The sequence below is a fragment of the Dendrobates tinctorius genome, unplaced genomic scaffold (assembly GCF_039654945.1).
Source record: "Dendrobates tinctorius isolate UK_male_01 unplaced genomic scaffold, ASM3965494v1 ptg000011l, whole genome shotgun sequence".
In the NCBI taxonomy this organism is placed as follows: Eukaryota; Metazoa; Chordata; class Amphibia; order Anura; family Dendrobatidae; genus Dendrobates; species Dendrobates tinctorius.
In genome coordinates this window covers 71,570,310-71,586,563 of record NW_027361679.1, presented here as the reverse complement: position 1 = coordinate 71,586,563, position 16,254 = coordinate 71,570,310, and the positions used below count along the sequence as shown (strand labels likewise).

Genomic DNA, 16,254 nt, shown 5'->3' with positions numbered 1-16,254 from the left:
AGTCTGAAAAATACGGTAAATCTTGTTTGCCAGAGGGATCAAATACTAATTTCTCACTGAAAAATGCAAATAAATTTAAATAATTTATACATGGATTATCTGGATTTTATTTTTGATATTCTATCTATCAATGTTAAAGTTAACCTACCCTTAAAATTATAGACTGTTCATGTCTTTATCAGTGGGCAAACTTAGAAAATCAGCAAGGGATCAAATAATTATTTCCTCCACAGTAGCTTAACATAATAATGGTACTGTACATGTCTATATATATATATATATATATATATATATATATATAAAATTGTACTGTATACATCTATATAGCTATATAATCGCACTATATACACCTAAATAGCAATATAATAATCATAGTGTATACATCTATATAGCTATACATAATGATACTGTATACATCTATATATAATTGTACTGTATACATTTACATACTGTAGCTATATATAACAATCACACATAAAACATGTAGATCCTGATTTAATTTCACAGTACAAATTAAAAATGTCTTACTATATAATATGCAGTAAATGGATTGCACTATACACTTACCATTTCCTACACATGCACACTTTATTATTTCAGATTTAAGTCTTGTCTTATGCGTTTACAAAAGGTAGACTATATACTATATCCTTTGGCATTTTGTCTGCAGGTTTTACATTTCTCTGCATTGTGCTGTTGTTCTCTTGGGCAGGGAACGGTATAATAAATCAATTGTAGAGCCCTGCAGAGATATTCAGAAGAATCTGATGCAAGTTTGTCATGAAGCTAAAGGTCTCCAGATAAAGAGAGAACTTACGGCAGATGTTGTCTCAACCGCAGTGCTGTCCTTCTCTGCATCTCATCGCCGCATATTTTGTATCCATATGCTGATTTACCTCCAAATTCTTAAAGCATTTAAAGTTTGGATTAAATAAAATAAAACTGCATATGTTAATGGTTACGACTACATGCAGCAGGAGTGTTTTCTTACTAAAACATTTGTAAAACTCACTCAGTTAGATGGTCAACAGTCCAGGTAGATACTCATCACTGGTGTACACAGAAGGAAATGTGAATTATAATAAGATAAGTCCTCCATCATGGAGTGACAAGGGGACCTAAGGTTTGTTTCTCCTTTCTCTGATACTTGGTCCAATTCCTGACCCCCCTACTTAATAGAGGCATTTCATCTGGAGATAGTTGTTGTCGTTGTCACCATCCAGCAACAGAGGAAATGGGACCAATCATACCTCTTTTACTAGTTTGGTCAATTCAAATAGACAAGTACAGAATAAAGTAGAAATGCATGAAAAACCAAGTCCTTGTGTGAAAAAGTGATTGCCCCCTCACCTTAAAACATAAATTAACTGTGGTTTATCACATCTTTGGGGAGCGGAGTTCAAATTCCCTAGCCACACCCAGGCTTGATTACTTCCACACCTGTTCTCAATTAAAAAAATCACTTAAATAGTACCTGCCGACAAAGTTAAGTAGACCAAAAGACCCTCAAAAGCTAGTCATAATGCCAAAGAGATTCTAGAATGAATGAGAAACAAAGTAATTGACATCTATCAGTCTAGAAAAGGTTATAAAGACAAGACATTTCTAAAGCTTTGGGACTCCAGCAAACCACTCATTCAAGAGGTCACAAAAGACCCCACAACAACATCCACAGAACTGCAGGCTTCACTTGCCTCAGTTAAGGTCAGTGTTCATGACTCCACATAAGAAAGAGACTGGGCAAAAATGGTCTGTATGTCAGAGTCTCAAGAGGAAAACCACTTCTGAGCAATAAGAACATAAATGCTCATCTTAGTTTTTCCAGAAAACATCTTGATGAGAATACGCTGTGGAATGACAAGACAGAAATTGAACTTTTTGGAAGGTGTATGTCCCATTATATCAGGCGTAGAAGCAAGAGAACATTTTAGAAGAGGAACATCATACCAAGAGTAAAATATGGTGGTGTTCGTGTGATGGTCTGTGGCTGTTTTGCCACTTCAAGATCTTGAAGACTATTTGTGGTAAATGGAACCATGAATTCTGCTGCCCAAAAAATCCTGAACGAGAATGTCCGGCCATCTGTTCATGACCCTCAAGCTGAAGCGCACTTGGGTTATGCAGCAGGACAATGATCCAAAACACACCAGCAAGTCCACTTCTGAACTGTTTAATAAAAACAAAATTAAAACTTCATAGTGGCCTAGTCAAAGTCCTGACCTTAATCCACTTGAGATGCTGTAGCATGACCTAAAAAGGCGGGTCATGCTCGGAAATTCTCTAATGTGGCTGAATTACAACAATTCTGCAAAGATGAGTGGGCCAAAATTCCTCCAGAGTGTTGTAAAAGACTCATTGGTAGTTATAGCAAATTGCTTGATTGCTGTTGTTTTTGCTAAGGGTGCCCAACCAGTTATTAGGTTTAGGGGGCAATCACTTTGTCACACAGTGGCCTGTAAGTTTGGATCTTGTTTTCCCTGAAAAATAAAGACCTTAATTTAAAAACTGAATTTTGTTTTTACTTGAGTTATCTTTGTCTAATATTTAATCCCTTCAAGACATGTGCCGCACTAGTAGAGCGCATGTCATGTCTCCCCCTTTGATGTGGGCTCCGAAGGTGAGCACACATCTTTTCTGGCACATGTCAGCTGTTTGAACAGCTGAAATGACTTCGGAACAGCCATGAGTGGAATCGCAATCCACCCGCGGCTATTAACCCATCGATGATCCTCGTCACGTGATCGCGGGTCACAGACGGGTAGCCATGACAACCAGAGGTCTCCTCGAGACCTCTATGGTTGTCACTGCTGGCTTGCTGTGAGTGCCGCCCGGTGGTTGGTGCTCATAGCAAGTGAGGTATTCTGTAACATACAGGTGATCTGATCATCGCCTGTATGTAGCAGAGCCAATTGGGTTACGGCAGCTTCTAGTCTCCCAAGGAGACTATTGAAGCACGCCAAAAGTAAAAGAAAATGCTTTTAAAAATATTAAATAAAAAATATATAAAAGTTTAAATCACCCCTTTTCGCCCCATTCAAAATAAAATAATAAAAAAATCAAACATACACATATTTGGTATCACTGCGTTCAGAATTGCCTGATTTATCAATAAAAGTTTAACCTAATCGCTAAACGGCGTAGCGAGAAAAAAAAGTCACAATGCCAGAATCACTTTTTTTGGTCGCCACAACATTGCATTATAAAATACAATCTTTTGATTGCCCGTTATTGCATCTGCACCAAAATGGTATCAATAAAAACATTATTGATACCATTCTTCACTGTCCTATTAAGGGAATAGAAGAATCCAGGATATCTATAAACAGAAAGATAGTGAGGAAACACTTAGCTAACCTAAATGAATTCAAGTCTCCAGGTCCAGATGAATTACACCCCAGAGTACTGAAGGAGATAGCAGAAGAAATTTTTGAACCCCTCTCCATAATCTTTGAAAAGTCTTGGAGAACAGGAGAAGTCCCAGAAGACTGGAGAAGAGCAAATGTTGTTCCTATCTTCAAAAAGGGGAAGAATGTGGACCCAACTATAGGCCGGTGAGTCTGACTTCTATACCAGGAAAGATCTTTGAACAAATTATTAAACAACATGTATGTCAGTACCTGGATAAGAATGAAGTGATTAAACAGAGTAAGCATGGGTTTGTAACTAATAAATCATGTCAGACTAACTTAATTTTCTTCTATGACGGAATCACTGATTGGGTGGATCAAGGAAATGCTGTAGATATAGTATATCTTGACTTCAGCAAAGCATTTGACAAAGCATCTCATACAATCCTTATTGAAAAAATGACTAAGTATGCAATGGACAAGGCAACTGTTAGGTGGATTCATAACTGGCTTAGTGATCGGACCCAAAGAGTGGTCGTAAATGGCTGCACATCCAGTTGGAAGAATGTCTCAAGTGGGGTACCACAGGGCTCTGTCCTGGGCCCTGTATTGTTCAACATCTTTATCAACGATTTAGATGAAGGAATTGAGGGTAAACTGATTAAATTTACTGATGACACAAAGCTAGGAGGGATAGCTAATACTAGAGAAGAGAGAGAGAGGATTCAAAACGATATAAATAAACTGGAGCAGTGGGCAGCAACTAACAGAATGGTTTTTAACAGGGAAAAATGCAAAGTACTACATCTGGGCAATAAAAATGAAAAAAGCATATACAGAATGGGAGGAATAAGGCTAAGCAACAGCACATGTGAAAAAGACTTGGGTATACTAATAGATCACAGACTGAATATGAGTCAACAGTGTGATGCAGCAGCAAAAAAGGCAAATGCAATTCTAGGATGTATTAACAGAAGCATACAGTCTAGATCACGTGAAGTCATTATTTCCCTCTACTCCTCTTTGGTCAGACCTCATCTGGAATATTGTGTCCAGTTTTGGGCACCACATTTTAAAAAAGACATCAACAAACTGGAGCAAGTTCAGAAAAGAGCAACCAGAATGGTGACCGGTCTGCAAACCCTGTCTTATGAGGAAAGGTTGCAGGATTTGGGAATGTTTAGTTTGCAAAAGAGAAGACTGAGAGGAGACAATAGCTGTCTACAAATATCTAAAGGGCTGTCACATTGTAGAAGGATCATCTTTATTCTCATTTGCACAAGGAAAGACTAGAAGCAATGGGATGAAACTGAATGGGAGGACACACAGATTAGATATTAGAAAAAACTTTTTGACAGTTAAGAGTGAGCAATGAGTGGAACAGGCTGCCACGAGAAGTTGTGAGTTCTCCTTCAATGGAAGTCTTCAAACAGAGGCTGGACAGACATCTGACTGGGATGATTTAGCGAATCCTGCTTTGAGCAGGGGGTTGGACCAGATGGCCCAGGAGGTCCCTTCCAACTCTACGATTCTATGATATCAGCTCAGCACGCAAAAAATAAGCCCTCACCCAACCCGACATCATGAAAAGTAGAGACGCTACGGGGTCTTGGAAAATGGCGCAATTTTACTTTTTTTTTCTTTTTTTTTTTAACAAACTTTGGATTTTTTTCATCACTTAAATAAGAAAGAACCTAGACATGTTTGGTGTCTATGAACTTATAATGACCTGGAGAATCATAATGGCAGGTCAGTTTTAGCATTTGGTGAGCATGGTAAAAAAAATCCAAAAACCATTGTGGAATTCCACTTTTTTGCAATTTCATTGCACTTGGAATTTTTCCCATTTTTGAGTACATGATATGGTAAAACCAATGGTGTAGTTCAAAAGTACAACTTGTCCCACAAAAAAACAAGCCCTAACATGGCCATATTGATGGAAAAATAAAAAAGTTATGGCTCTGGGAAGAAGTACAGCCATGAGTCTTCTTGGGAATGATTCAACAAGTTTTTCACACCTGGATTTGGGGATCTTCTGCCATTCTTCCTTGCAGATCCTCTCCAGTTCCGTCAGGTTGGATGGTGAAAGTTGGTGGACAGCCATTTTCAGGTCTCCCCAGAAATGCTCAATTGTGTTTAGGTCAGGGCTCTGGTTGGGCCAGTCAATAATGGTCACAGAGTTGTTCTGAAGCCACTCCTTTGTTATTTAAGAGATGGGTCACGATATAATATGGAAATCGCTTAAATGAACTACGTTACACCGCGGTATAACGCTGTGTAACGCATTTCCGTTAACGCTGCCATAGACCCCCATTATGTGGCGCATCGCGATGCATGCCGTAAAGCGGCACGCATTCGTGACGTGCCGTTATTCACTGATGGAGCCTCGGATGTGGGCTGCAGCGTCTGAGGCTCCGTCACCGCTAGCGATCGCGGTGTACTGGGGGTTAAAGGGAAGCATCGGCAGGGAGGGGGCTCCCTCCTTGCTTCCCTGAGCCCCACACAGCAGCGCAATGTGCAGCGCTGCTGCGGGGGTCTCTTTCCCTACAGGCCCCCGGATCCAAGATGGCGACGGGGGCCTTCGGGGGCCTGTAGGGAGCTGACTTCCTCACTGCCTGCAAAGCGCAGGCATGAGGAAGTCTGCAGAACTGCCTGTGACAGATTGCTGATCTGTCACAGTGATCTGTGATGTGACAGATCAGCGATCTGTCACAGGACAGTGATGTCCCACCTGGGACAAGGTAATAAAGTAAAAAAAAAAAAAAAAGTGTTAAAAATAATTTTAAAAAAACCGCTAAATAAATTAGTAAAAAAAAAAAGTATTCCTCAATAAATCCATTTTTTCAAAATAAAAAAACAATAAAAGTACACATATTTGGTATCGCCGCGTCCGTAGCGACCCGCCCTATAAAACTGTCCCATTAGTTAACCCCTTTAGCGAACCCCTTAAAAAAAAAATAAAAAACGAAGCAAAAAATAATGATTTATTATCATACCACCGAACAAAAAGTGCAATAATGCGCGATCAAAAAGACGCGTATAAATATCCATGGTACCGCTGAAAACGTCATCTTGTCCCGCAAAAAACGAGCTGCCATACAGCGTCATCCGCAAAAAAATAAAAAAGTTATAGCTCGCAGAATAAAGCGATACAAAAATAATTATTTTTTATATAAAATTGTTTTCATTGCAAAAAACCGACAAAACATAAAAAAACGACCTAAATGAGGTAACACTGTAACCATACTGACCCGAAGAATAAAACCGCTTTATCAATTTTTTTCGCATGCGGAACGGCGTAAACGCACCCCCCCAAAAGAAATTAATGAAACGCTGGTTTTTGTTCATTCTGCGTCCCAAAAATTGGAATAAAAAGCGATCAAAAAATGTCACGTGCCCGAAAATGGTACCAATGAAAACGTCAACTTGTCCCGCAAAAAATAAGACCTCACATGACTCGGTGGGTCAAAATACGGAAAAATTATAGCTCACAATATGTGGTGATGCAAAAACTATTTTTACAATAAAAAGCGTCTTTTAGCGTCTGACAGCCGCCAAACATAAAAACCCGCCATAAATAGTAAATCAAACCCCCCGTTATCACCCCCTTAGTTAGGGAAAAATAATAAAACTAAAAGAAAATGTATTTATTTCCATTTTCCCATTAGGGCTAGGGTTAGGGTTAGGGCTAGTGTTAGGGTTAGGGCTAAGTTTAGGGCTAGGGTTAGGGCTAGGGTTAGGGCTCAGATTAGGGTTAGGAGTGTGTTGGGGTTAGGGTTGGAGTTATAATTGTAGGGTTTCCACTGTTTGGGCACATCAGGTGCTCTCCAAAGGCAACATGGCGTCTGATCTCAATTCCAGCAAATTCTGCGTTGAAAAAGTCAAATGGTGCTCCTTCCCTTCCAAGCTCTGCCATGCGCCCAAACAGTGTTTTACCCCCACATATGGGGTATCAGCCTACTCAGGACAAATTACAAAACAACTTTTGGGGTCCAATTTCTCCTGTTACACTTAGGAAAATAAAAAATTGGGGGCAAAAATATCATTTTTGCGGAAAAAAATGATTTTTTTATTTTCACGCCCAGGCGTTATAAACTTCTGTGAAGCACTTGGGGGTTCAAAGTGCTCACCACACATCTAGATAAGTTCCGTGGGGGGGTCTAGTTTCCAAAATGGGGTCACTTGTGGGGAGTTTCAATAGTTTAGGTACATCAGGGGCTCTCCAAGCGCACATGACACCCGCAGACCAATCCATCAAAGTCTGCATTCCAAAACGTCACTACTTCCCTTCCGAGCCCTGACGTGTGCCCATACAGTAGTTTTCTCACACATATGAGGTATCAGCGTACTCAGGACAAATTGGACAACAACTTTTGAGGTCCAATTTCTCCTGTTACCCTTGGGAAAATAAAAAAAATGGGGACTAAAAGATGATGTTTGTTGAAAAAATACGATATTTTTATTTTCACGCCCGGTCGTTATAAACTTCTGTGAAGCACTGGGGGGTTCAAAGTGCTCACCACACATCTAGATAAGTTCATTAGGGGGTCTAGTTTCCAAAATGGGGTCATTTGTGGGGGGTTTCCACTGTTTAGGTACATCAGGGGCTCTCCAAAAGCAACATGACACCCGCAGACCATGCCATCAGAGTCTGCATTCCAAAACGTCACTACTTCCCTTCCGAGCCCCAACGTATGCCCATACAGTAGTTTTCTCCAACATATGAGGTATCAGCGTACTCAGGACAAATTGGACAACAACTTTTGGGGTCCAATTTCTCCTGTTACCCTTGGGAAAATAAAAAAATTGGAGACTAATTGATCATGTTTGCGGAAAAAATGCAATTTTTTTATTTTCATGCCTGGGCATTATAAACTTCTGTGAAGCCCTTGGGGGTTCAAAGTTCTCACCACACATCTAGATAAGTTCCTCAGGGGGTCTAGTTTCCAAAATGGGGTCATTTGTGGGGGGTTTCCACTGTTTAGGTACATTAGGGGCTCTCCAAAGGCAACATGACACCCGCAGACCATTCCATCAAAGTCTGCATTCCAAAACGTCACTACTTCCCTTCCGAGCCACGACGTGTCCCCATACAGTAGTTTTCTCCCACATATGGGGTGTCAGCGTACTCAGGACAAATTGGACAACAACTTTTGGGGTCCAATTTCTCCTGTTACCCTTGGGAAAATAAAAAAAATGGGGACTAAAAGATGATGTTTGTGGAAAAAATACGATTTTTTTATTTTCACGCCCGGGCGTTATAAACTTCTGTGAAGCACTGGGGGGTTCAAAGTGCTCACCACACATCTAGATAAGTTCCTTGGGGGGTCTAGATTCCAAAATGGTGTCATTTGTGGGGGGTTTCCACTGTTTTGGTACATCAGGGGTTTTCCAATCGCGACATGGTGTCCGATCTCAATTCTAGCCAAAAACGTCAAATGGCGCTGCTTCCCTTCCGAGCTTTGCTATGCGCCCAAATAGTCATTTACACCCACATATGGGGTATCAGCGTACTCAGGACAAATTGCACAATAACTTTTAGGGTCCTGTTACCCTTGGAAAAATAACAATTGGGGGTGAAAAATTCATTTTTGTGGAAAAAATATGATTTTTTAATTGTACCGCTGTACGTTATAAACTTCTGTGAAGTCCTTGTGGGTTCAAAGTTCTCACCACATATCTAGATAAGTTCCTTGGGGGGGTCTAGTTTCAAAAATGGGGTCACTTGGGGGGGTTTCCACTGTTTAGGTACATCAGGGGCTCTCCAAACGCGACATGGCGTCCGATCTGAATTCCAGCCAATTTTGCATTGAAAAAGTCAAACGGTGCTCCTTCCCTACTGAGGTCTGCCATGCGCCAAAACAGTGGTCCCCCCCCCCAATATCAGCATACTCAGGACAAATTTCACAATAACTTTTGCAGTCCAATTTCTCCTGTTACCCTTGGTAAAATAAAGAAAATTGAACCTGAAGTATTTTTTTTGTGAAAAAAAGTAAAATGTTAATTTTTTTTTAAATATTCAAAAAATTCCTGTGACGCACCTAAAGGGTTAATAAACTTTTTGAATGTGGTTTTAAGCACCTTAAGGGGTGCAGTTTTTAGAATGGTGTCTCTTTTGGGTATTTTCTATCATATAGACCCCTCAAAGTGGCTTCAAATGTGATATGATCCCTAAAAATAAAATGGTGTTGCAAAAATGAGAAATCGTTGGTCAATTTTTAACCCTTATAACTTCCTAACAAAAAAAAATTTTGGTTCCAAAATTGTGCTGATGTAAAGTAAACATGTGGGAAATGTTATTTATTAAGTTTTTTGTGTGCCGTATCGCTGTGATTTAGGGGCATAAAAATTCAAAGTTGGAAAATTGCAAAATTTTCAAAATTTTCACCAAATTTCCATTTTTTTCACAAATAAACGCAAGTTATTTGAATGAAATTTTACCACTAACATGAAGTACAATATGTCACGAGAAAACAATGTCAGAATCACCGGGATCCATGGAAGCGTTTCAGAGTTATGACCTCATAAAGGGACAGTGGTCAGAATTGTAAAAATTTGCCCGGGAGTTAACGTGCAAACCACCCTTGGTAGTGAAGGGGTTAATTAAGTACAGCTGGACTCCAATGAAGGAGTAGAACCATCTCAAGGAAAATCACAAGGAAATGGACAGCATGTGACTTAAATACGAGTGTCTGAGCAAAGGGTCTTAATACTTATGACCATGTGATATTTCAGTTTTTCTTATTTAATACATTTTCAAAAATGTCTACTTTTCGTTTTTTTTCAGTCAAGATGGGGTGCAGAGTGTACATTAATGAGAAAAAAAAAATCAACTGTTTGAATTTACCAAATGGCTGCAATGAAACAAAGAAATAAAAATTGAAAGGGGTCTGAATACTTTCCGTACCCACTGTTCTCATGGTTGAATAGTATCATAGAATGCTGTACAAATGTCCATGTATGCAAAGAGCACGAAATAGACAGGAGACATCCACATGTCATTTTGACCATTTCCTAACTCTTTCAATGATCTTCTAGGAGGCATTTTATAGTCCATTCTGCAGCGCAAGAACTATAAAAACCAAGCTTTGTGTCATAATTATAAGTCCTCATAAAAGTTTCCCATGACCTGGCTTTAGCACTCAAAGTAGTTCCAGTATAAAAAAAAAAAAAAAGGTTGGCAATGTGCTAAAATCATGTACTGCAACAGATTTTCCATTACTGAATAATGTAAGTCGTAATGCAATGTGAGGTTTTGTATTCATGGCACCGTTCCATTTGCTATTTAAAGCTGAAACAACTGTATTAAATATCAGGGGAAAGGACAATGAGGGAAACCTGTAACAAGCAGGTTGCAAATGCTATTGTAAACAAATACTGTGGCTGTAAAAGATACAAGGTAATGCAAAGTGATATAACCAGAAATGATGACCATTTTTGGCTATACACCTATTATATAATCTTACTCAGTCACTTGGACCATACAAGAGATACATAATATATGTGTATTCCAATGTATCTCAAAAATCTGAATTGGCATGGATAATAATCTTACATGGTCTTGGACTTCACACATTTCTCTTGGATTTACAGGCAAAATACCAGATTTAATAAATCTTTATTGTCTACCGCTCTGAACTGTTGTATATCACCTACATTGCAACGTTGTGGAGCATTAATGGATTCCTCACTGGCCTAAACAACATACGCTCAGACAATATACCACACAGGTATCAATGCTGAAGGGAGAAGCAGTAAATCAAGCTTATCAATCAAGAGTCCTATGCACATGTTTGCAGAACCGCGAACACTCCGACTGCCACTCTGCAGCCTCTCTGAGATACAGTATTCTCCCCTAGATCAATACTTATCCAATACTTCTTACTATTTTATGTAGGCTCAAAATAAAAAAAAAAAAACAGCATTTTTTTTCCTATGGGCACTGACTTTCTTATTTTGGCAAGTAAAAGGGGTCAATTGTATTGAGGAACTGATCAAGACTTAAGTCTAAAGCCCAGTACAGTGCAGTATAGTAGTAATGTGCTGAAAAATGCAATTTCATTCTTGACTAATTTGGTGCATCTTTTGGGGTGCGAGTGCATCGGAAAATGAAAAATAGACCATTTTATAGCTATTCTATGAACTTGCGCAAACTTCATTGTATGTGTCTGGTGTCAATTATAGCATATATATGGAAATGTGATGAACCCCATACCATTTTCTTACCCACATTTACTTTGAGAAAAGTGTCAGAACTAGCAGAAAAGAGTGCAAATGTCCCTAGTAGTGATGAACAAACGTGCTCGAAAATCGTGTTCTCTCAGTATCTTGGGTGTGCTCAAATAATATGTTCAAGTCCCTCTTGCTTCATGTTTTGCGGCAGTTAAGACAGCCTCAGCACATGCGGGGATTGGTTAGGCAATCCCCACATGTGTTGTGACTAAGAGCTGCGAATCATGTAGCCGCAGGAACTTGAACATATTATCCAAGCATGCCCGAGATACTTGGATAACACATTATCAGAGCACGTTCCTTCATCACTAGTCCCTAAGAGAAGCAAATTTCTTTAATGGATAATGCCCCTTGATGCCATTTCAAGGCTTAAAAGGGTGTTCTCAAGTCAGAAAGTTATCACCTATCCTCAAAATGAGAGCTAACTTTCCATTTGCTGCAGGTCTGACCAAGGTGGCACCAAATAATCCTAAAACTCGGCATGTGGTTGACAATCTTGCATACTAGCATTCCATTCACTCTTAACGGGAGCACTAGCGCTGCACTCGGCTGGTCTTCGCATACCCATGAGAATTCATGGATCAACATACATCTTACAGAATTTAGAGCTCTGGTTCTCCAGATTGCTGGGGGTCACAGAGGTTGGACCCTGTACAGGTGCTGGGGGAGCGGTCCGGGGGGCATTTGCCTCTCTGCCACCCGGCCCAGCCCGCCCCTGGGCCCCCAAAAAACCTTGGGCCCGGGGCGACCGCCCCATCCGCCCCTATTAAGATCCGCCATTGCATAGATGTATTCAGATTACCTAGGAGTTCCAATATGTAATAATCATCCGTAATAAACAAATATTATAATGATATTGACAATAAGCAGAAAAAAAGTAAAACGACTCCTACCTCATGGTGTATGCAGCATATTCACAGTTAACTAGAAGCTCTGGACCATCCCAAAAATAGACACTAAGACGAAAGCAAAACATAGGGGTTATCTAATGATCATAAAATTTTCAACTGCCTAGCCTTTGCCGATTAGAATTTGTAGGGAGAACCTATGTAAAAAAAATTTCTGTGGTCCCCCTGTAAACTAGCCACTAAAGGCTATGCAAACAGCTGTGAGCGGATATTAATAGCATGGGAACCTTTGGATATAGACTCCTTCCCAAAATATTAATATCAGTCCTCAGCCGTCGACTTTCCCTGTGCTGGTTATGAACATTTTCAGCCCACGCCATTTTTTTAATAAATAAAAAATAAATGCCAGCCTGGGAGCATGCCGATATGAATTGGAATAAACGTATGCGTGGCACCGCCACCAGGTATCAATATGTGCGCAGAGTTCTGCCAGTTGAGGTATGTGCCCACAATCCGGAATAGCAGCAGTTTGGACGCAGCTCACCTGGTGCTACATCCAAACTGCTGTGTTCTCTTATACAAGCACAGTGAATTGGATTTATAGACTTCCCATGCCCACTGTGCTTCTATTTGACGCTGCATAAACGCACCAACAGTGCAGGTTTATGAGGTGCAGCATGTCAATTTCTGTTGTGGAGAAGCTAGTTTCCACAACAGAAATTTCCACAATAGAATGCATTGGTTGTGGAAAATCCACATTGTTCACTGAACACATGCAAATTTAACTGTGTGATTGAACGCAGCATTTTGGAGGCAGCAAAAATATGCTGCGTTCAAAGAACTGCTATTTTCTGTTCATGGGCACATACCTTGCTGTTTGGTTACAGCTTATGTAAATTCATTCTGTGAACACTCCTACATAGGCTGGTGACAAAGTGGGACATCCCTTTAACCCTTGGATTTCTGTCAAACCTGGGGTGTGTATATTTGGTTAATTTAAATTATTAAAGAATGTGTATGTTTTACTTCAAATAAAGTGTGTTATTCTCATTGTGTGTGTTTATTTAATTCTTTACTTACAGGTTTAGTAATGAGGGTGTGTGACACCTTTTCATTATTAAACCTAGGGCTTGGTGTCAATGACAGATGCAGACACCAACTGCTAATCTCATTACCCCAATGCAACTGAACCAGGGGATCAGGAAGAGCCTGGGCTAAGCGCTTCAAATATGAAGTGCAATTTCTGGGGCAACAGAGGGCTGGTATTTTCAGGCTAAGACGAGGCAAATAGAAAAAGAAGAGGTTGAACAAAAAAATTACAATCACAAAAGTTTTTTTAAAATCTTTTTTCAAATATCTTTATTTAGCTCCAAAAAGCATTCATTGCTGCATCAAAAAGGCGCATATTTTCCATTGCGTTTTTGCTGCTAACAAATTACTAGAGATTCAGAAACAATGCAGAATTTTCTGCAAATACTCAATGTGTGCACAAAGCCAAAATGATGTGATGCTTTTCTCAACTGGCTTTTCCAGCAGCCCATAGAGAATGAAAGGAGCAGAAGTAGATTCTGCCAATTTGTCCCCTACCGTTCAGAAATCCTACCGATAAGTGATAAAGTGGTTGCCTGGAACAAGTTCTACTTAGCTGGTTATAATTGCTGAAAACAAGTAGAGTCTGTGTGTTCACAACACTGTCCTTGAATGGGGAATGTTTAGAATCAAAGGTCACACACTAAAAACTTGCCCACTCAACAAGCATCAATCTGAGCTAATACATATCAAAGGAGTAGTCTTATTGTTGTCTTATAATAGACGTAAGTGGCAAGTAATGACTATGCATTCACTCAAAAAAAGCGGAGCAGGGTAGCACACAATGCCACTGACACCTTCATGATAATAGGACATTAGTGGCATATGCTAGAGCTGTGCCACCAATGGCTGTGATTAGATAATCCAACATATATAGTCAATTACTGATGATCCAACAGTTTTATTAAGAATACAGAAAAGCTCAGGCCAAAAATGAAAATGTACTGCACAGCAGATTGTTGAATGTGACCGTTGTATAAAACTGTATATAAAAGGGAATCTGTCAGTAGGATCTACCCTCCCATGTTGTCTATATGGGCACGTAGGACATAGGAAGTTGAATACAGTGATACCTTGATATCTGCGATCCGATGTCTTATTTCAGAGAAATCCATGATTTTCTTGTATTTTAAATAAGCTGTTCAGATGTATGGGCCGGACATTGATCTGCATGAAAATCTGCTTCCAGAGCTTACTTTAAAGGGGCTGTGCAGAACTTTAACATTGATAGCCTATCTTTAAGATAGGTCTTCAATGTCTAATCGGTGATCTGACCAGGGACACCCGACAATCAGCTGTTCCTGGTGTCGGAACTGCTCAGTTACCAAGCTGTACAGCTTTGACGACTGTATAGTGGCCGCAGGCGGAAAGTGCACATCCGACACCTATCCAAATCAACAGAGGGTGAATGTGCGGTACCCAGCAGCGGCCACTATTCATAGGTGCAAGACGCAACTATAACTGTACAGACGGAAGCTGCAGGGAAAAGTGAGCATTTAGCCCTTGTGTCCGTGCCAATAAGTGACCAAGAACGACAAAACAAATGGGGGAGTTCAGAGTGGACAGCTCCTGTAGACTAGTCCAGTGATTCTATAAGTTTCTGTAACTTTAGGAGAAATGAGGGCATAAAAAACGCTTTTATTCACACCGCTGGTGACATTTTCCCATGTCCTCTATTAAACAACAAAGCTGCAATAAGCTCCTAACAACTGCCAAACATGACAGCTTTTTCTAAACCATCACTTCTCTCGGCCTGATAAAAATCTGCTGTACCTAACTCCACATTTCAAGTCAACGCTCGCTGCTTTTTTACCCTCTCCCAGAGAACAACATTATTCTATTAGAAGAAAATAAGTAAATGGAACTGCGGCACCAGACAAATTACATTCATGTAAGTGCGTCTACCTATAGTGGCAGGAAGTGTAGTGATGCTGTATTCAACAATTTCGTATTCAGCAAGTTAAATTAAGAAGGACACTTTAAATTAACTCAGAGAATGTATTGGATATACACCTGCAATGTACAAGAATTAAATCTCTTTTTCTCCTTCTTGTTGCTGCACAAGACTTTAATTGAATTAGATATCCATTACAGAAAGGTTTTTAAATTAAAGTTCCCCCTGGGTATTGGAGAAATGGATAATACAAGCACTTTAGACAGCAATATGTAATATATCAATTTCTGTCACATGAAACAAATGTGAACCGGACATATGTAAATAATGTTCTTACTTAGAATGATTTGTTGAAAACACAGAATATCTAATATATAAAGCTCAATGTGTGTGTTTTTTGTATGTGTGTATGTACCGTATATACTCGTGTATAAACCGACCCATGTATAAGCCGACCCCCCTAATTTTGTAAAAAAAAAACTGGGAAAACTTATTGACTCGCGTATAAGCCTAGGGTGCACAGTGAGTGGCCCCAGTTTTGCTGCACAGTGAGTGGTCCCAGATAATGCTGCACAGTGAGTGGCCCCCGATAATGCTGTACAGTGAGTGGCCCCAGATAATGCTGCATAGTGAGTGGCCCCCGATAATGCTGCACAGTGAATGGCCCCCGATAATGCTGCACAGTGAGTGGCCCCAGATAATGCTGCACAGTGAGTGGCCCCGATAATGCTGTACAGTGAGTGGCCCCAGATAATGCTGCATAGTGAGTGGCCCCTGATAATGCTGCACAGTGAGTGGCCCCAGTTTTGCTGCACAGTGAGTGGTCCCAGATAATGCTGCACAG

At 40.1% G+C, this 16,254-nt stretch overlaps 1 protein-coding gene across 1 annotated transcript in view; it reads right to left on the bottom strand.

The window, feature by feature from the left end:
• Positions 1-16,254, bottom strand: part of CSGALNACT1 (chondroitin sulfate N-acetylgalactosaminyltransferase 1) — a 601,617-nt gene that overhangs the window by 163,198 nt on the left and 422,165 nt on the right. Inside the window, exon 6 of the mRNA XM_073543233.1 lies at positions 12,473-12,535. The gene's annotated coding sequence lies outside the window, so the exon portion shown is untranslated. The remainder of the gene's footprint in view (positions 1-12,472; positions 12,536-16,254) is intronic.